This window comes from Passer montanus, unplaced genomic scaffold (assembly GCF_014805655.1).
Source record: "Passer montanus isolate IOZ18808 unplaced genomic scaffold, ASM1480565v1 scaffold14, whole genome shotgun sequence".
Lineage (NCBI taxonomy): Eukaryota > Metazoa > Chordata > Aves > Passeriformes > Passeridae > Passer > Passer montanus.
The window spans coordinates 4,022,672-4,044,074 of record NW_024360941.1 but is presented as its reverse complement, the minus strand read 5'-3'; the positions used below and the strand labels follow the sequence as shown (position 1 = coordinate 4,044,074).

Below are 21,403 nucleotides of genomic sequence, written 5' to 3'. Positions count from 1 at the left end.
AGAATCCTCGTTACTACAAACTTGATTGTCTGAGGATAAGAGCCTTGTTTTACCACCTATGAGACATCATGGTACTAGAATGACCCCTCATTTTCCCTTTCCAGAGCAGGTCTGTTTGCCTGCTTTGTATGAAATGTGCAGATAGAGAACCTATAGAACCTCTGGTCAAGCAGCCTCAGAATCTGCATCTCAAACTACCCAACTTTTCCTCAAATCTTGTTTTCTGGAAAAACATGCATTTGCTGCTGAAAATGATGCTTCTCTTCACTAGATCCTGTTTGCCAGGCACCTTTTGGCAATGCAATAGGTGCCTTAGAGTGAGTTTCATCTAAGCGTCACCTTCTCTAAATAAAAAAATTGAAATTATTTTTTGTTCTCAGAGTCTAAGGCCAAAGACATTTTTTTGTTTAATTCTCATTAGTGATGGTGATGCATAGGACACACATCTCTAGGGTTTTCTTATGAGAAAAGGACTGTGCCAACCAAGTTCCTTACATAAATCTGTAACTACAGACCTGGTCTGTTAAATGTGGCCTGTATGCTCGCTTTTATCTACAGGATTTTCCAAGTGTGTAATCTTCATTTCAACTTAACATTTCTCTTAGTATGCTTTAACATATCAGGTCTACATCTTCTACAGCTGCACTGAGTCTGGAGTCATGTTTTTCTACCATTCTTTCATCACATTCAGACATCTACACAATTTAGCATTTTCTTGGCTAAGCCTTAAGATGACCAGTGGTAGCCTGAGAGAACAGTGTCTCCTAAAACGCACTCTGAATGACTACATGAATGAGAGCATGTACTAAGTTTTTTATTCCTAAAGGAATCTGCTGCAAACCTGAGGGTATCACAATAATAATAAAACAACCACAACACCACCAGCATACAAAAAACCCCAAACTAATTCCCCCCCAAAAAACCACCCCCACACCAAAACAAACAAACATAACCCTCCCTATATCAGTATCAGTCTTCTCGTCTTGTTGGCACTTATACAGTTCTTATATATACCTTTATTTTTTTTAATCTGTTTTTTCCTACAGCCACAAAGAATGCATCTTGTCTGACAGTTCTGCTATTGATTATTTTCTGAGCTATCCACGTTTTCGGGTTGGATTATTTTGGTTTGCTTGGGTTTTGTTTTTGGTTTTGTTTTTTTTTCTTGTTTGTTCAGGGACTTTTTTTCTCTGCATAAAGATTAAAAGAACTGTTTTAGGGGCATGAATCACACCTCAATTTTACTTTTTACAGATTCTGTGCTACACACAGTTTAGAAGTTCTATGTCCACTGGGATATCCCCAAACATTTCCTCAACCATTTGGTTTTCTTCTTTATTTTTTTTTATCTGTTTTTCCTACAGGCACAAGGAATGCATCGTGTCTGACAGTTCTGCTATTGATTATTTTTTGACCTATCCACGTTTTCAGGTTGGATTATTTTGGTTTGCTTGGGTTTTGTTTTTGGTTTTGTTTTTTTTTCTTATTTGTTCAGGGATTTTTTTTCTCTGCATAAAGATTAAAAGAACTGTTTTAGGGGCATGAATCACACCTCAATTTTACTTTTTACAGATTCTGTGCTACACACAGTTTAGAAGTTCTATGTCCACTGGGATATCCCCAAACATTTCCTCAACCATTTGGTTTTCTTAGTCTCCAGTGAGACCACACATATTGATACATTCTTAAGAGTCTTATATTTTTAGCCCTGAAACAGTTACAAAACATAACACGTTATAAAACCCTGCAGGACCTGCAAGTCCAAAAGTTATTCCTGGCTGACACAGGCTATCAAGTACCATTTTTTTTTCTTTCACTGCAAACTTCCAAACAGACTCAGGCAGCTAATGGGAAGATGTACCCTTTTACCCTTTTGAAGAAATGTGTTAGTGTTTTGGTGTCTCTGAGTGGTACCCAATTTATAATGATTACACACCCCAGAGAATACAACATATTGATGTTTGCTTCACTTAGCCTGTAACTCAAGTCAGATAAGTATTTCTCTATAAAATCCAAACCATCAGATAGGGTTCAGTGTTATAGGTTCTGAAACTATAAAAATTAATTAAATCCATGGTTAATCCACTTACAATACAAACAAATCTCAAAATTCTTCCTTCCTTTGTCCAAGTCCACATTCACATCTCTAGATACTTATTTAAATCTTGCCATCAGGTAAGGTTTTAAAGTATAAACCATTACAAAGGTGAACCAACCTTGTTAACCCAGTTACTTTCATCTAAACTACTGCTACCAAGCACTTTTCATTATCTTGCTCTGTTTAAGATAAAATGAATAAGCTACTTCCCTCCCTTAAAGAAAGGATTACAGCTGTTGGCCCCTCAGACTGTAGTGCTGGTGTTTGGAAGCAGCTCTCATCCATACCCCACGTTACTGATGGGCTAAAACACCTGCTCAGCACCCTCAGTGGAGACAAGCTGGATGCCACAAGCATATTGCAGGTAATGTCCCTGCTAGACCCCTAGACACTGCCTAAACTTGATGAGTAGGAGTAACAACTAACTTCACCCTGTGAAATAACCTCCACATGAATATTTGGGGTGGGTGGTACTCAAAATACAGCTTTCGCCTTAATCAACAATATCATAAATGTCATGTAACCTCAAAAAAATTTGCATAGAATGGCATGTACCTCAAGCTTGTATGCACAAATTGAAACAGATAATGTTTCAGCTTTACTCATAAAAATATGTGATTTCTAAGAAGCAACAGTAATCGTGTGCTTTCTGAAAATCAAGATTTCTAATGCAAAAGCAGGTCTGTCTAAAGACAGAATTTTCTCTCTAGCAACAAGGCTAAATAAAACAGCCAGGCATTTGTGAACATAAAGGATAAGGAAAAATAGGTCTCCAATTTCCAAATCAGCAGCAGTGCTTGCATTTTACTTTAGTTAAACAACAGGAGCAGCAGTCATAATCTCTCTCTGTGGAGGAAACTGAAAAAACTCTAAGCTATTGTTTGAAGAAAAGAACTGTAAAAATTTTCTAGAAAGGGTGTTTTAAAGTGGGAGAAAGTTTGATTTTTATTTTTTTTCCACATACCTGCTTCATGAGCTCAGGGAAAGATTGAAGAATATTCTTGACACTTGTCAAGCCAGGTCTGGCTTCCTGCATCCTAGGAGTTCAGGTAGACTTGATTCTGTCCATGTTCAGATGTGAAAAAATCTCACCCTGTAGTCATCCCTTTTCACACACAAAGGAGACCTCCTTCCTCCCACTGTCAGTCAGTGATAAGAAAATGGAAAACAGGTAAGCACATGTTGCAATTCCAGGCATCTCTGCTTAGGAAATAGCAGCTGTTTTATATTCTTTCTTCTCCACTGGTGCATACCAATTTGTGGGGTATGGCTGGAAAGCAAGCCTTCAAAGCCAATTATGAGGCAGGATATGCAGAGCTGACCAACAAAAGGGTGCCACTGCTGGAAGAGTTCTGTCAGTTTTTCAAGGTATCTTTGACACGCCAGGAAATTTTCTAAATACACCTGGGGCAATGACAGGAGAAGTAGCTTTCAATATGCACCTGTGAAAGCGTGCCCATAAACACAAACATATATATTTACACACACACCCATGTACCATCCATGCTCTCTTTCTATAATGCACACAGAACAGCCTGTATTTTTTTCTGTGTTCACACAACTCTTAAGCTCTGCTGAGTCAGACATTCCTGTAGATCTTTGAAGATGCCAAAGAGCCCTGCTAGTCAGATTCCCTCAACCACAAGGAAACTAGAGTATCAGTCAAGATTTAAAAAGTTAGTTTCAAATATAAATAAATATATTGCAACCACACTTAGTTTGTCATTAAATAAACAGAATACATGTTTTTATCCAGTTATCTATGGCATACAGTCATGCACACACCATTTACACAGCAGTAAGAAAAAGAAACCATATTAATTACATTGTCTTATTAATTATTATTGTCTTCCTGGCAATGGTAAAATACAACCTGCTCAATCTGCCTCCTCTGTTTCTGGCTCTCTGTGTTAATAACTATAAGGCATTTCTGAGACATGTCTGAACCCTAGAAGGAAAGGACATTTACTGGAACATGGGAATTCATCTTGTTGAGAGTATCTCAGCAACCATGGTGGGCTCATCTACCAAAATGTCATTTTCATGAGGAGCCACTGTTCTGCAATGTATATTCATGTCAGCTGGAAGTTATTTTAGTACATTAATGGTATTGTCACTATTCTGTGCTGTCTAGGTAAAATGGAATAATAATGTTTTTAACCTTTGGCTTGTTATTTCAAAGTATGAATTCTCAAAGTAGAAATTGTGGGAAACAATAAACCAAAAATTAGATGGCTTTTAGAGCCTGAACATAAATAGTGAAAGATAAGCTAGATAGGCATTGTGGACATATGAGTATATTAGACAGTATATGCCACAAAAAGGACTGGATGAGTAAAATCGCTAGAGTTAGCCCTAAATCTCTAAGTTTGCTTCAGATGCTCTTATCAAATATTCCAGACACACAAACAAAAAATAAAGTTTCACTTTGTTTCCTTTTATTTATATTTTTTAAATACAGTCACAGAGTTTGAAAGCTACATTTTCAACAAGAAACAAAATAAATTCAGCAACAACCCCTATTACAAGGTAAAGACCTTTCCTGAACATTCCAGATTAAAATAGCCTTAGGATTTAAGTGTGTTATTCTATGCTGTTGAAAGTCAACCTCTTTAGACATCAAATGAAAAGAGCCATGGGGCAATTACTATTCTCAGATGGAGAACAAGCAAAAAAAAAAAATAAAGGGGACCAAAAAAAAAGGAAAAAAAACCCCTCAAACCAACAAAAAATATTTTGGAAGGAAAAAAGCATTAAAATCATAATAGACAACCAAAATCAGTTTTCCATCTGCCATAAGTTGTTTCAAAAGGAAATAAAACTTGCTGAGTTCATCAAAGTAGAAAGTTCTTTACTGCTACAGCCTCCAGATCACTGTGAATCTAATCACTGGGAAACAAAAGAAGAATTCAATGAATTAGCTGAGAAAAGATAACCGGTTTTCATTTATTTTACTCCTTACAGTGTCTTAATCTGAATAAAGTATCCCAGAACCCTGGCTGAGCCTAAGATTAGAAAGAAATGTGTATAAGGCATAGTTTAGAGAGTCAGGCTTAGCTGTTAACAGGCAAGATAATTGAATACCAAGGAGAAATATGATGAAGACTAAATATGTAGTAGTAGTGCAGATTCAAGATGATAAGATTATTTGTTGCAATTTTAAAATTGGTTTTTAATGCATGCTGGATTTTTTTATAGATCTTTGGATGGACTTTAATGTTTGTTACCTTTTTGCTCTCACCAGAATTACAGAGATCCTTGTTTACTAGAGGTTCTGCTGGTTTAGTTCTTTTCAAAGGTTGGGGACAAAGCCCTCTTTCAGTGGGAGAAAGAAAAGTATTAATTGAAAGTAAAAAAAACTCTCAAATATTGTTGTTAATACAATTGCATGAGGTTGCACAGTCCCATCTAGTGGTCAGAAATTACTGCACACAAGAAACAAATACAGCACCTAAACCATAGCCCCAAAGATCTGCCAATGTTATTATCTGTTTAAGCATTGTACCAATATTCTCATGCATTCCAGCCCAACTATATTTTATTGTACAATATCCTAAGGCAAACCCATATACAGTGAATGCTCCCTGTCCACAGCTAATTCCAGTGAAAACAGATACAATTGCATCTCAAAACTGGACTCATCTAAAGAAATTGAGCTATCATTGATTTTATTTTGCAGCTTACTCTGCTTCCTGAGAATATTTTCTTATAGTAAATATCACTCTCTAATGGTATTCTGCAAAGTGGCAGCTGATGGTAGCATAATAAGCAGCACTTTACAGACATTGTGGATTATATTACTATTGACACAGTCTTAAACCCAAGCAGAATTCAATTTTTACTGCAATCACAACATCTCTCTCACAGTCTCCAAATCACTGTTTCAAGGAAGGCTGAGTCCTGCTGCTAGAGATGGTCATGTTTTTATGGCCCTAGATGCCATATTTATGACTATTTAAAAATCTCTGGCATTTGTTGAAAATTGACTGAAAATTATTTTAATGAAGTTCAAAAACACCCTTCTTATGAAGCTTATTAATGCCTAAGAGCATTCATATTTACAATGCTAACAGGCTGCTGTTCTGATACAGCAGATTTCAATCAAGGGTTAATGTGTAAGTTCTCCAACTTCAATAGAGAATGTGAGCAGGCAAAAAATTATGATGCACTGTTATTTCTCTCTTTAGGAAAAGAAGAGGAAGAAAGCTTGGTAATTATGCAAGTGGTGAAACCCACACATGGGTGGGATGAGAGTAATGTGCTTTTCTCAGAAAGCTGATACAAGCACTTCAATTGATGGCATCACTTCTGTTAAGAAGGGCCACATGTCCACCACAGAGGCAACAATGCCCAAGGAGACTAGAAGGGCAAAATACTAGAAGGTGCTCTTACATGTGAAAGTGACTACACACCAAAGCACCCTGCTACTTTGGCTAATTTTGCCAAAGAAAGGTTGAGTTACCACTTGAGTGACACTTCCCACTGCACAGACAGCAGCAGGCCCTGCACATTGTCTGTCTAAATGCCATTCATCCACTCTGATGAATGGCATTTAGAGATCACATTTACTTTTGTAGTTCTGTAAATCCATGTATTACCTTAAAAATATTCTTGTGATCCATTCTGTCTTGTGTGCACACAATGTCCAAGAAAAAAAGTCTGCATTCCTTTTAAAAGCTTTTAAGAAATTTCATTGCAAGTACACCTAGCTGCTTACAATATTCCACACCTCTTCAACCCTAAACCACAGCATTATTACATTGGCCAGATGAGTTACAGTCAGTCAGCAAGAGGTCAGTTCCTACACCTGAGCTGGAAGGCTGCAATATATGGGCAGAACAAATGTGTTTCAAAGCTCCCCAATTTATCTAACTTTCTCTGACATTTTAGGGCAAGCTTGACTGAAATTTTACTCATCAGTTTTATTCAAAATAAAAATGTAGAAAACCTACCTGGGGAAAAACATTTATTCTAGTGCATCAAGAAATTCAGATATGTGTGAAAACCTACATATGTCAATTGCAGACAAACAGTAAGAGAAATGCATGTTGCAGGATGATAAAAGAAGAAAAAGTCCTGACCTCCCCCTGTGTACTTCTGTATTGCACTAAGGTATTCTCCCTATGTTTATGAGAACAGAGTTGACTGCAAGAGGGTCTTGGAGGTATGATTAGATGCAGGTGCCAAAGAGGTCTCAAGGTTAGAAATGAATTTGCTTCAATGCAAGTTGAAGTCAGAAGCCAATAGCTCATGACTGGATACCTATCAGACTTAGAATATAGTCTGTCTTGTTCACTTTCACTGCTTCCATAGTTAAACCTTTTCTGGCATATCCAGAGCGAAACCCAATGCTGTATAAAATGTGAGGTAAAACAACGAGTCTACCCATTACAAGGCTCAGATCACATTTACATCTATTATAATTGAAACTGTTAATATAACTAGAGTTAAATGAGTGCTACAATTAAAGGAATAAAATGTTACCTACTTGTTGAAGTTCTTTGTAATTTTATACAAAGAAAATGGCAAATTCTCCCAGCTGTCATGTAATCAGCAGAAAATATCTGATCAAGTCACTAGAGTGAAAAATAGAAAATTAAAAAACAGGCACAAAAGAACCCATATTACACACATTTCAGTGCTATTCGTTACCAGGGTAAGTAAAAATAGAATAAGGATCAGTTTACATGCAAGTCCTTCACCTACCACAACAGCCTAAACTACAAGATCTTACCAGCCAGTCTGCAGTCCTGATTTTGGCATAGGAAAGAAAAATAGAATGGCAAAGAGAATTGGAAGTATCTCTGGTTCTGAAATACTGGATAAAGTGGGAACTGGAGGGAAGGATGTAGAGTAACTCTAACTTTTTCTTAGCCCTTCTTCCTCTGAGTGTCTCCTGTGATAGCTATTTATATCTTGAATAAAGGAAGGACTTCTTCTTTGAGGAGCCAGGGGATGGGCAGTGCTGCAGAAAGCGGACACAAGGAATAAAGATTTTTCTTCTTAGGTCATAAGCTTGGAGGCCACACAGGCTATTTAAAAGACTGACATCAGCAACAGAGTTCTTTGGCATCAGGAACTCAAGAAGGTTATCTTTATCTAATTGCTCCCTAAGCATCACCAGAAGCAAGATAGCTTTTCATTACATCCACTGGAGTTCTGTGGTTAAACACCCCAGCTAAGACCTTTATTTGTCATTGTATTATTGTTTCCTCCGACCTGTCTTTAACATCCATCCTCTTCTGACCTGTTCTTTCTCTCACTTTGCTTTTTAAAGATGCAGAAGATTTGGGCTAGGAGGGATTTTTGCAACCAACATGTATTTCAAAATAGATTGGCGTGGGTCACCATAGAATTACTTGGTCTTACATTGTTTTGTTTTTTTCCTCCAGAACTCCTGTGAGACTTGATACTTATCTAAGGTTTCTGTTCTTTACACACATATTTTATGTTATCTATTAATCATATTGTTCATTTTACAAATAGAAAGTATGAGAATTTCCTGTCTACTACAAAAACTCAAGTACCTCTAAAGAGTTCAGATATTGAAAGGGAAACACAAATACTTGCATATTGTGGGTTTTTTAAAAAAAACGAAAATTTGTGAGGCTTTATTTAATCCTTAGTGCCCTATCAGCACTATAGTGGCCATTTTGAACTGTCTTGCATATAGTTTCCCAAAGCAGTAACAAAAAAAACCTTTGTAAATGTCTCTTCATAGGGGCATTTTCATTGTAGGTACTACCACAGTTTACAAAGACTTGGATGAATAAATGAAGTTTGGTGAATACATAGTCTTGCTGACCCTAAGAAAGTTTGGGTAAGTGCAATTTAAACAATTTTAGGTAACAACTGGTTATTTCTATCACATTTACTTTTGGCAGTCACAAGGACTATATGAATGATAACTGTCTGTTGAAGCTGCTGTTGTTTCAGCTATTTTCAGTCCATCTCATTTCTTCCCTAAATACCGTTTGATTTTTTAACTCTTCTCACCTTTCTGTTTTGTCAGTGATGACCTCAGTAAGTCTTTGGAAGCACAAACTTATTTCAGCTGCCCTTTAGAGTCATAAAGTATATTTCTGTCACATAAATAAACAACTATATGGTAGAATTTATGTTGCAGACATCCTTGGCTTCCTGAGGGTCAGTAGCAATAATAATAATAATAATAATAATAATAATAATAATAATAATGAACGTTTTATGAAAAAATGATAAATCTTATGAAACAAAAGCATTTGGAAGAAATATTAAAACTCATGCCTAAGGGCATAAACAAACCTCTAACTGATGGGTTGAAGAAAGGAACTTTTTCCTCAGGGCAGATTTTATAATTGCTTAGCACATGTCTTCTTGCAGCTTTCTTTAAAACACATTATGGCACTGAGAGTCACTGCTAAAAAGAGAATAGTAGAGTAGATGGAGGACTGAATTGTTTTTGCAATGACATTTCTTATAGCCCACATCACTTTAATGCTATTTTCATTTAGTTACTCAGTCCCAGAATTTGCTAAACAGATTCTAAAGTGACCCTTTTCTCAGCTATATTTTTTTCCATTTTATATTTGCTGCATAGTTTATGCAAAGTTAACTTCAGCAGACTCTCTGCAGTACTTACAGCCTCAGCTGTGTCTTTCACCTCACAGCCTCATTCACACATTCTGTTCTCAGGCTACTAGAGTTCTGTTTTGTTTTTTCTGTCAGTCTTCTGTCCTTTCTGGCTTGGTTTCTATCTTTCTTGTGGCTTTTCAAGTCTTACTGAAAGCTTTTTTCTTTCTGAACAAGAATTGCTGGCATACTGTTCTGCTTTGCTAAGAAAAAAAACCCCACAATATAAATTACTAAAATTGGTAGAGGATCCTGGTTTTCCTTCTAGGATTTTATTTTCGTCATACTACTTTTTTTACAGTAACGGACTATTTTAATCCATACCAAATTGGTAAAAAAGCATTTTAGCTGATACACACTAAGTCTATTAACACTGTAGGAAACTATAAGGAAACAGCTTCTCAAGAGTTCTGTCCTAATATCTGTAGAGTGAAAAATAGAGCAGTGTAGCTGAAATAAATTAAATATCCTTACAGGCTGAACTGGATGGTCTGACTCTGGCAAAAGAAAAGTCTTTTATTCTTACAAATTTATGTTGTAGTATATTAAATTGATTTTGTCTTTAGAAAAAAAAAAGCAGTGACCAATGTAAATTGACCCACATAAGTTAATTTTTTTTCCTTATGGATATCAATTTTATATGCATTTTTTCATCCAGGTGTGAATCAACTATTTACTTTTTTTGTATCATAAATTATGCAGCTTAAATAAGTATGACTTATATAATACTGATGCAAATAAACTGAAAGACTCTAAACCTTATATGAATTGTACAACTATGATTTACTGTACTTCATAATCAGTTACAGCTTTTAGCTTTCATAAGCAAAAATTTGTTCTGGCATTTTCTTTAAGTTACAATTTCAAATAAGCCTTTCAGTACTCATGTGATGACACAGTTAGTAAGTGCCAAAAGACAATGTGTTGTGATAAACTCTTTTTGTTTCTACTTCTGCTTAATCTGCCTGTGATTCTGCATATCAGCCAGATCTTCACACATGCTTCTTAGTGTTTTATCTGATGTTCTAAACTGGACATTGCTCTGCAGTTAATCTTGCTTACAAGGTTTCCTTTAAACATTACACAAGTAGAGTTTAGTACTGAAGTGTCTCCCCATATTTTATTCTGTCTATGATTTGGTGCAATTAAATGTGCACAGAACAGAATAGTGGTGATGTTGGCAGTCCTTCTGTGATAATATTTAGTTGAATGGGTGCTGTGAATATTAAACTCCCCCATAGATACAAGAACAAGAAGCATGAAGAAGCCAGCCTGAGGATACCAGTAATAAAGTAGTTTAAAGATAAATTGAGTGAGGATGTGGGATTTGCATTTTGAAAATGAATTCTCTATTCATGTCTAGCATTCATGGGTGTATCCCTTTTATTCAAAGTAACAGGAAATTATGATTACATCTTAAAATGCTCAGATCAGAGACTCAGGGAAAATAAGTCTTCCTCTAGTTCAGAAACTTAGCCAGATATTCTTTGCACTTAATTAAAATATGGTTGTATGAAAAAATGCGCTTTTTTGCAGTATTTAAAAAAAATCATCTAAGATCATATCAGGATAATTTCTGAATCTTTCCCTGATTTTTTTCATTTCTAACTCACTTGTAGGCAAAACAAAGGAATAGAGGGCTGAGATTCACATTACTGGAAGGAGAACAGGAATAGCTGTCACAGGACCTCAAGAAGTACTCTGTGCAGAGGGGAAGTATCTGAGTTCAGGCTTTCACAAATGCAGGGTACTCAGAGGAAAATGATGTTCTCAGTCTTTTTTATGGTATTATATCAATAATTAAAATTACCCTAGAATCCTCATCTCTTAATAGATGTCTTAATCATGAAATCAGACACGAGCCTCTTTCATGTTTCTGTACTGTGCATTCTTTCACCTCTATCAAGCTCACACAATCCCAGAGAGAAACTCCACTGAATATTGTGAGTGAGGAGCTGGGATCCACCTACCCAGCGGTGCTGAGCTCCTGTCCCTGGGAAACAACTGCAGGGCAAGCTCAGCTCTGCACTGGGCTTGCTCATGGGTCCTCTTCCTGGCTTAGAGCAGAAGTAAAACAGGAAGGAGACTGTAGATATAACTTGGCTTGTTCCTGTTCTAGATGCAAATCTCTACTGAAAATGGATCAGGATTGTGCTCAAAATCTGTCCCAAATATTTTTATTTGTCCTTCTCCATTCACAAACCCTTTCTGAGTCAAGACCCTTGAGCAGTCTTATGACAGCTATTTGAAACCTTTCTGCTGTGTAGGCAATACGACTTGTCCCAGTCCTCTCAGATGCCTTCCAATGAAATGTTTCCACTTATACAGTGGCAAAAAAGGATGTGTTTGTTCTGTCAAACTCTGATTCATCTTAGTCTCACCCCATCAACAGTACGGAGGAATTTGAGGAAAAAATTCCAAGTTTTTTATAATAAAACCCCAAGAGGCAGAAAGAACTAAGAATTCTTTTACTCTTCTACTTTGTTTTATGTAATAAAAATTAATTGCTCCTCAAATTAAATGTAATTATTCTAATGACTCCTTTTACTGAATATATCAACATTTCTGCTGTAACTCTGCCTTTTAAGTCAATAACCTCAATGCTTGAACAATTGACTATATGCTGCTTTCCTATAGTTCACAGCTAGGGAAATTAATTCTGTTCAGACTCAAAGCAAATGTTTGACTAAATGGAATTAGTTTACTGATACATGAACAAATCTAGGACAGGATTTAATTACATTTACAGAAATTTAATCTAATGAATCAGGTTGATTTTTTTCTAGTGTTTAATGGACCTTACCAGGATCAGTAAATCACCTAAAATACTAAAGCAATTTCTTCTAATTTCTTCTATGCTTCTTTTTGAAGGAGCAACCTATAAAACTAATAAATAGCTAAATACACTTTCTACAATCATATGAAGAAAATCTTTCTTTTTTTTTTTTTTCTTTTCCCCTTCAGTGTTCTAGATTATAATCAAGACTGGCTTCTGTGTAAACACATTAATGTGTTTGCAGAAAATAGCTGTGAAATGGGCACATTAAGAACAGATTAGCCACATTGACTTTCTAATTTGGTGTTCTGTCTTCAACAGTGGTCAGTACTGAGTGTAGCAAAAGAAGGACAAGATTTAATAATACTTGATAAGCACATGATAACTTCTTAAAAGATTATGTCTTCAAAAATATTTGCCTTACTGTCTTGAACCACAAGGAATTACTTCCAATCTATCCAGAAAGTATAATTGTGCTTAACCACACAAACAGCTTTGCCTCTTATCCCTCACTAAGACTGTAATTTTACTAAAGTCTCGTGGCAACGAATGTATTATTCTAATACTCTAGCAAGAAATCAGATTCTTTCTGGAGCTACACAAATATGGAAGGCATCTTTTTTAATGTACAACTGCCTAAATATGTTGCAAAATTTGTATTGCCTGCAGCATTCATTAATAATAAACCATGGCTATCCTATGCTCTTTTACTGGTCCCCTGTCAATGTCTCTTTCTTTGAGCCCTTTTGATGTTACCGGTTATTTTCCTTCTGCCTTAGATGTGTGACTCTTTGTATTAGTTTCTCAGACTATAACCTTTCAATTATAGTGTTTTGACTCAAGCAACTTTATGAACTCCAATGTTAAGCAGTTCATAATACCAAAAATTCTTTATCTCTGCTCTCATTTTGTAGCCTCATTTAAATCAGAAAAAAGCCCCAGTCCTGTACAAGTCCTCTTAAGATTTTTCCAAGTTTACATATAACATTTTCATAATAAACTTTTATTATGATAAATGAAAACTCAGGATTCATTTTTTGGTTCTATAAGAAATTGCTATAGGAATTAGAAATAGAAATATAAAATGTTGAGGATTTAGAAAAATATTTTGGTTTTTAAAATTTTTTTAAGTGCAAATACAGCAAATACACAAATTTTTTATTATTGATTATTTATTGGATTTTTTTAAAATCAGGTATTAAACTATAGCCTAGGAGGCAATAATGTCTAGAAGGTCATTCGTTCAATTAGGATATGCTACGAGTCTTTCATTTCTATAAAATATTAATTGCAAATTCATACACAGATAATGCAAACAAGCATTTCTAGACTTGAATCATATTTACACAACATTAATAGAAAAATTACCAAGGCCACATAAAACTCCTATTCAATTTTTGTCTTTGAGGAGAAAGGTAAATGTTATATTTCCAGTATCCAGCAATTTGGCTTTTACTCAAATGCACATTGCCTGTTGTCACATGAATAACATAATCCATTTACCAAACTTGACCTTGTTGGTAATCTATTATATTTTAAAAGTACAAGAAATTCTAATGCCATTTCTGTTTCCTAGATTATTTCATCTAGCAAAAAAAAATATTGATTGTGAGAAGGAATTTTTCCCAATGTAGTGAGCTAATGCAAACAATTTATGACCTAATAATTGCTCAGAAGTCTTTGCATTTTGTAGTTTTTTTCCTCCTGGATTAGGTGCCACTTGCTCTCTCTAAGGCAACTTAAACTCAGAGTTCTAACTAAAGTGAACAGTATGTGAATGTGGGTTTAGTTGATGTAGCTCAAATTCATACAGAGAGACTACCTAGAGTTAACAACAGCAAAAGAATTCTTACTTACCTGAGAAACATTTTTGCAACCACTTCTACACATATGTAGAGCTATTCTTAAGTTATTCTGATTTCTTCTTGCTTTTGGATTATTTGAAGGTACTTACACATTCTCAGAGAAGCATACTGTTCTGCAAGCAGTTATTAAAGAGCAAGGATTAGATCTATGGAAGATTTGTGGCATAATCAAACAAGAAACTGAAAAGAGAAAATAGATAAAATAATCTGAAAGTGTCCTGGGTAAGTGAAAAGGGGAAAAAAGAAAAACAAATTGTAGGATATTTAGTACACTTGCACACATACAAATATCCAGACAATAATTTATGTATATACACAATCACATATAAAGAAATACAGACACACAGGCAGAAATATATAGAAATGTTTCCAGGGAATGACAGAAAAGTTATGCAGCTTGATGGGCTTTTCATCTTTGCCACTTTCAGATTCTTTATCACTGCCTCAATTGCAATAATATTACTATATTTTGGCTTATACCACATAGGCATAACAGGATTCTCAGTGCTTTAAAAAAAGAGTTCATCCAGAATTATATCTTATTTATGTGGGCAAAAATAATGAAGATGAGGTTTTACAGACCTTTACCTTCAGTGCTGCTTCCTGAGAAGAAAGCTTCTTGGGTCAAAACTGTGATTGGTTCTACTTATAAGTAAAATCACAAAGATGATCACATTCTTTACTGGTTGATTTAGAGTACAAAAATCTAAGGAATATTAGCACAAGTGTGGCTAAGTCCCTGAAGATCTGAGTGTCTGCAAAAGACTACAAGAAAAGAAAAAAAAAGGTCTATTTAACAAACACCCTACTATGAGTTATGTAGATTCTGATAGCTGCCTGCCTAAGTATCATGCAGCACTGAATCCAAAGCAGCTGTACAGAATACATTAAAAGCACATCACCTGTTTAAAAACAACCTTAATCAGAACTATTCATCAATTGTGGCTATATGTGCACTCCTACACTGCTAACCGCACTACATATGGATTAACACCAATTCCAAAAATATGTGATATGTTTATCCATGAAGCAAAACTAAATAAGAAAACCTGTGCTGATTAAATGGTGGGAGTCACAAAGGTTTGCAGAGAAGAGACAGGACTTGCCAAGGAGTCCACACTGGCCTTGGTAAGAAGCATGGAGAAAAGGGCAGCTGGAGCTGCTCTCTGCCAAACCAGCATGATCCATCCTACCACCGAGCACATGCGGAGGAGGTAGAACATTCATCAAGTGAAAAAAGCTGTAGAAAAACATCTTACACATGGGCACAGAGGATAGCAAGTGGGCAAACACTCTCTTCCCTTTAGAAAACAGAGAGAGAAAAGTCATTTTTAGTCTTCACAGGAAGATCAATTAGAAACTCTTACAATTAACTTCAGCCTAAAGGCTGCACAGACAGAAATTCTTCAAGACAAATTAATTTACAAGAATTAAAATAATGACCAGGATCTCTGCCCTTTTACCTACTAAGTACAGGGACTCATCCTGAATTATTTTATATCAAAGTGTTCAAGAAACTGTATGAAAGAGCAATTAACTTAAGTGAAAATACTGTTCATTAACCCCTTTTGACATTAGAAAATAAAGCACTTTAGAGAACTGATACTGAAATTAAAGTTAATTGAAACTAGAATACATATCTCCTTGAAAAACTGTTAATCTCTTATGTCAACAGACACCTTTCATTCTAGCTGTCAGATTCTTCTTTAGCTCACTTTTTCTCTGTATAAATATGAAAAACAGTAAATATAAAACAAAAAGTTGTTAATAATTTTGTTTATACAATCATAGCAACTTTCCATGATAACAGCATATTTCCCTGGAAAACAGAATTGAAGTGATCCATGTTACTGATTATAAATAGCAGTAATTCAATTAAATAATCTTACTCAAGTCAAAGAGATTACTTTTGTAAGAACCTTATTCTGGTAAATATATACTTTTATATTTTATATGCTTTATACCAGAAATACCATATTAAATTCAGAACCTCTTAAAATGAAACAAGATTTTGGGGTCATGAAATGGGAAAAAATTTTTAAAAAAACAGCATGAAAGGTAATGACAATTTCAAAGAGCTAATGCATTGAATCCTGACCCTTTCATACCAATTAGCTGGAGCAACTTCAGGGGAAAACTGGTTCCCTCTTGCCAAAATGTGACAAATTCATGAAACAAACTCCTTAGTTTACAGGAAAAGCAGTAAGATCAGTGTGGTCGTACATCATTTATTTATGTTAATTAATGGGCAATTCTAATTTTACATAGAAATATAACTGAAATACAGAACTAAGATCAGACAGCCATTTTTCAAAATCCCTAACTGCACTGTTAAGTCACAAATCTATTCACAGCTAAGGAGTGCAGACTTCAGACCAATATATCTAACTCCTGATGATTATTTATGTCTGACATCAGTGTGATTTAGACACCCAAATCCTAAACCATTCTGAACATACCAGCCTGAATTACAAGCTTTTGGAGCAAGATAAGCCCCAAAGCAATATAATGCAACCACATTGACAACATCTAGAATTTTTCTGTATATAAGGCATGCTATATATTTGAGCTGAAAGAGAATCAGAGCAGACACCGGTAAATAATACCTATGCATGGTACAAGGTGCTTGAGATACTCTTTTATAAATAAAACAATGAAAACAACTTCCATTGTCATCATGTCTAACTCCTTGTTCTCTGAGGCAATGTGTGTTGTACAGCCCAGTCTCTTTGAGAAGTGCTCTCTTATCAAATTGGTTAGAGGACATAGCCAAAACAGACTTAACAGAAAGCCTATTTCAAAATCTAATTCTTATGGCTACCAGAGCCCTACTCTTCTAATGTTTGCTGGATTTGTTTCTATTGTCCTTGGTCTTTTGATTCGTGGGCATTTGCTCTTTGACTGGGATGATTTCTCTGCGGCATTTGACCAGCACTGTTCTTCTTTTGATAAATTTCTAGCAAGCAATTATATGATCTATGAGCAAGATGGAAAAAGACAGAATTTTTCAGCAGTCTGGTAAAATGAACTCCCTGCTTTTCTGATTACTCCAGCAGCTGCTGTCTAGACTTCATCTAGATGACTAGAATTGTACAAAGAATTCAGGTCAAGGGTATAACAGTGACTTTTTTTGTATTTCAGTACTTGAGTGGAGCACTTTCTACTTCCACCAATTCTTGAAATTTATTGGATTAAAAAAGACAAAGCTAAGTGTAGCAGCAGCATTTGTGATGGAAACATGGTCACAAAGCAGAAAAATAATTTAGATACAAGATTGGTAGTACACCTTTGTCAAGATGACTTTAATTTTTATTGGAGTCTCATACATGGAAGGACAGTAACTCACAAGTCACTGTACTACAGCTAGTGGCCTGGCAGCCTGCCCCAAAGAGTTCCCAGTTTCCCACCACCTTGTCTGTTGAGTCCTGCTGCTTGTGTAAATGTTCAATGTAACAGCCACAGACCTGCTTTGATGTCTCAAGTTTTCACTAAAACAAAAAAAAAAACAAACAAGATTTGAATCCCACCAGTCCAAAAGATTGACATTCCAAACTGGATCAAAGTTCAGAATATTTTATGTTCAGACACTGCAGCACTTGTATGATGTCCAAAACAATGCATTTGCTGTCTGTCCCATCCTCATAGAAAACACCAGAATCTTTGCACACAATAGAGTCACAGACCTTAAACCACCTGTCTGATCAAAGTAAATTACCATGCTGTCTAACATTATAAATTAGAGTCAGAAAATAATTGTGCCATAATTTTTGCCAAAGTTCAAGGCTCATGGGGACAGATGGTATCTCACTATTTTTGGAGTAGAGCAGACTCCCCATGACATGGAAAAAGATGAAATACTGAAATACCGATTTTTTTCCTGTATTTACTGCATCCTTCATGATTGCATTAATTAGCTCTCAATACTGAATTGGACAATTTTCTACCTATACAGTTAATCAAATGAAGATTAACTCTTTGGAGCTGATCATCCCAGGTAGTTAAAAGTGACTTTATGCAACTGAACGTCCCAAGTAGCTACGAGAAAAATTTTCATTTCCACTTAGTTGTGATGTATCAAAATTATGAGAATAACTGATGTCTTATTGAAGGACTTTCTCTCAAACCACTGGGAAAAAAATAAATAAGAAACTGAAATAAGCTATCAGTTTCTCTTCACATCTTCAGAATGTAGAACACAATAAACAAATTTCTGCAGGACTCAGTTTCTATATTTTACCTATTATATTTTCTATTTGAAAATTAAATTGCTTCCTTCTTGGAAACCCTTTAACATAATGTGAAGGATTGTTTTTACTATTCTCACCTTGAACAGAAGATTTTTCCTTTAGCTGTATTCTCAAGTCTTCATTCATGTGCCCCCTTGTAAAACTCAGACGCATTGTCTCAGAATAGAAATTGATTTCTTCAGTACCATACAAAGCCCACCTAAGTACAGTAGGTTTGAAATGTTTGCTTCTCAGGCTTGTCTCCAATAAACCAATGAAAAGAGAAAGAATAATTCTTCCTTTGTGGAATACCTTCACGTATTAAAGGCAGAGTAGTAATTAAAAAATATATACTCCCAAAATTAGGAATTCTGTCCCATTCAGAACTCTTATTTAAAGTAAAATAGGCATCTTTAATACTATTGAGTAGTATCAGAAAATTTTGGTGCATAAATTATTAAAAAAGGCTTTATTTTTTTTTCACTATTCAAGTATGTATTACCACTAGTTTTTTTAATATTATATTTCTTTCCTCATACAGGAACTTCAGCATGTTGAAATATCTGAAAAGGAAAGAAACTACTCCGAAAAAAAAAACCTTCTTCTTACTAAAAACATTTTTATTGTAATTTAATCTGGCAGAAGAAAAATAAAAATGCATCTGAGAAAAAGCAGGAGGCATTATTGAGGAAGTTACCATGCAAGTACTGTTTAAAGCTAAGTAACAATAATATTTACTATCAATTTGGTGACCCTATATCAGAAAAAAGATCTATGTTAAATTTTAATATGCTCAGAAGAAATGTCAATACAAAATGCAATTTTAATGGCAATGATCAGCAGATGAAGATACAGAAATAACACCAAATGCACAGCATAATTACTGGAGGCATTGAAAACAGATTGAAAACAGCAAACAATATGAGATATTGCTGACCTTGCAGTGTGTATAAGATTCAATAAATATCTAGGCCAATCTACTGGCATTTTATTAAAATGAGCCTATAACAAGACTGTATTGTCTATTAAATTGATCACATCTGATGTGACCACCAATGTGACTACTCCCAAAGTTATAAAAAAATCCTAAGATAACTGGTAGAACAATTTCATGCCTGTAGTGGCAGTAAATTAGCATAGAAATTGTGCCAGTGTAATTAGATTGCTTAAGGTCTTTTAAAAAATAATAGCATTATCAGTATACTCTCATGTTGCCACAGTACAACCAATGTAAAAATAGTTTACTGTTAATCACTTCTGTAAACATGTAAGGAAGGAATACACACACACACAGAAGATGCAGAGGTTTTATATCTTTAATCACAGCAGATTTAAGCTACTAGAACCAGTCAGCTTATAAACTATTTTCAGATCCCCTTTTTTTCTTTTCTTAATTGAATACCTTCTTTCCAGAACATTAATTGAAACAAAATCTCACAGAGAAAGAAAAAAAAAAAACTAAAAAAAAAAGAAAAAGAAATAAACAGACCAAAGCACTGTCATACAAAACAACACACAAATGTGAGCGAGAGAATTCTTCAAGTGAAAAAGGAATATATATCCTGGCAAATGTGTGGCTAAATAAGAATGTCTGAAACATGGCAAGCAATATTTATGCTGTTATTTGCAGGATTCTGCATTCTAGCTTTACCAGAACACATTCAGACAGGTTTACATAATGTACCTGACTTCACACGAAAATTTTGCAGTATTTCTTATAGCAGCATGGGAACATGTTAATGAGAAGGAATAAGTTGTTTATAGGCTGCAGAAACATTCTGACTGTATAAGTATATGTAGATGTCAAAGTATATGTTATCAATAATCATAATAATAATTACTAACAATAATGAAAATAGATCAGCTGTTTTCAGTGTAGTCAAAGTGAGATTTTTTATGTTTTACTGCTGTGCTTAAGATCAACTTTGAACTTTTTTTCCTTTATGCTTCTACTTTTCAGTAATAATACTGAGAGCATTCCTTACAAAGACAATAAGGACATAGCTTAGCCATCACTCAATTAATTGTTGATCTTTCTATAGAGGTGGTTTCATTAAATGCACAATTATTCATGTGATAATTTAAGTAAAATGCTAACATTTTCAAATCTCTCAGAAGAAACACATCCGTTCTTTTATTGCTGTAAATATTCACTACAACAACATAAATCTCAATGTAGCTTGGATGTCAGAAAGGGTTTGCAGAAAAATAGTTAACTGCATTTTCACTTTCATTATCACAACTTGAATTTAAAGAGCAACAAATAAACTAGAGCAGTATTCATGTTCTGTAACAGAACAGATAAAGTCTAAAATGGTGAAAGAGGGTGAAACAGTGCCTATTTTCTTGAGTTACAAACACATTTATGCTCTTTCAACCTAATATTATTTCTTGATTGTACTTGATTGTACTTGCAGTATCTGCTTCATTACATATTATTCCTTGAATCTATTACAGACAACACACACAGAAAGCCAGACTACTCAAATAAATATGCTCTTAAAAACACCAGTAATGCTAATCAGTGGTCTCTTTATTCTTTACAGATTGCCACTCAAATTTAGCTTTTAAAATGTCACTATTCCCTTCATCTTTCTTTTACAATTCATATTATATTTCCAGTCTATTGGTAAATCTGCATCACACCCTTACCAACTTTTTTCTCTGACTTTTTGGGCTATGTCATGAAAAATTCTTAAAATATATGTTTCTCTAATTATATTGTTAAATAAGACTAGGAGAGTCTCTTCTTTGTTTAGTTTTTGTTATTGCTGTTGTTGGGCTAGTTTGGTTTGGGGCTTTTGTTTGTTGTGGAGATAGCCAGGTT

At 34.9% G+C, this 21,403-nt stretch overlaps 1 long non-coding RNA gene across 1 annotated transcript; it reads right to left on the bottom strand.

The window, feature by feature from the left end:
- Positions 1-4,603: 4,603 nt before the first annotated feature.
- Positions 4,604-8,843, bottom strand: LOC120498028. Its single transcript, XR_005626619.1, has 4 exons — positions 8,798-8,843; positions 7,587-7,674; positions 5,326-5,413; positions 4,604-4,987 (listed from the first exon to the last, which is right to left on the bottom strand). It is a non-coding gene; the product is annotated as an uncharacterized LOC120498028 (long non-coding RNA).
- Positions 8,844-21,403: the final 12,560 nt, after the last annotated feature.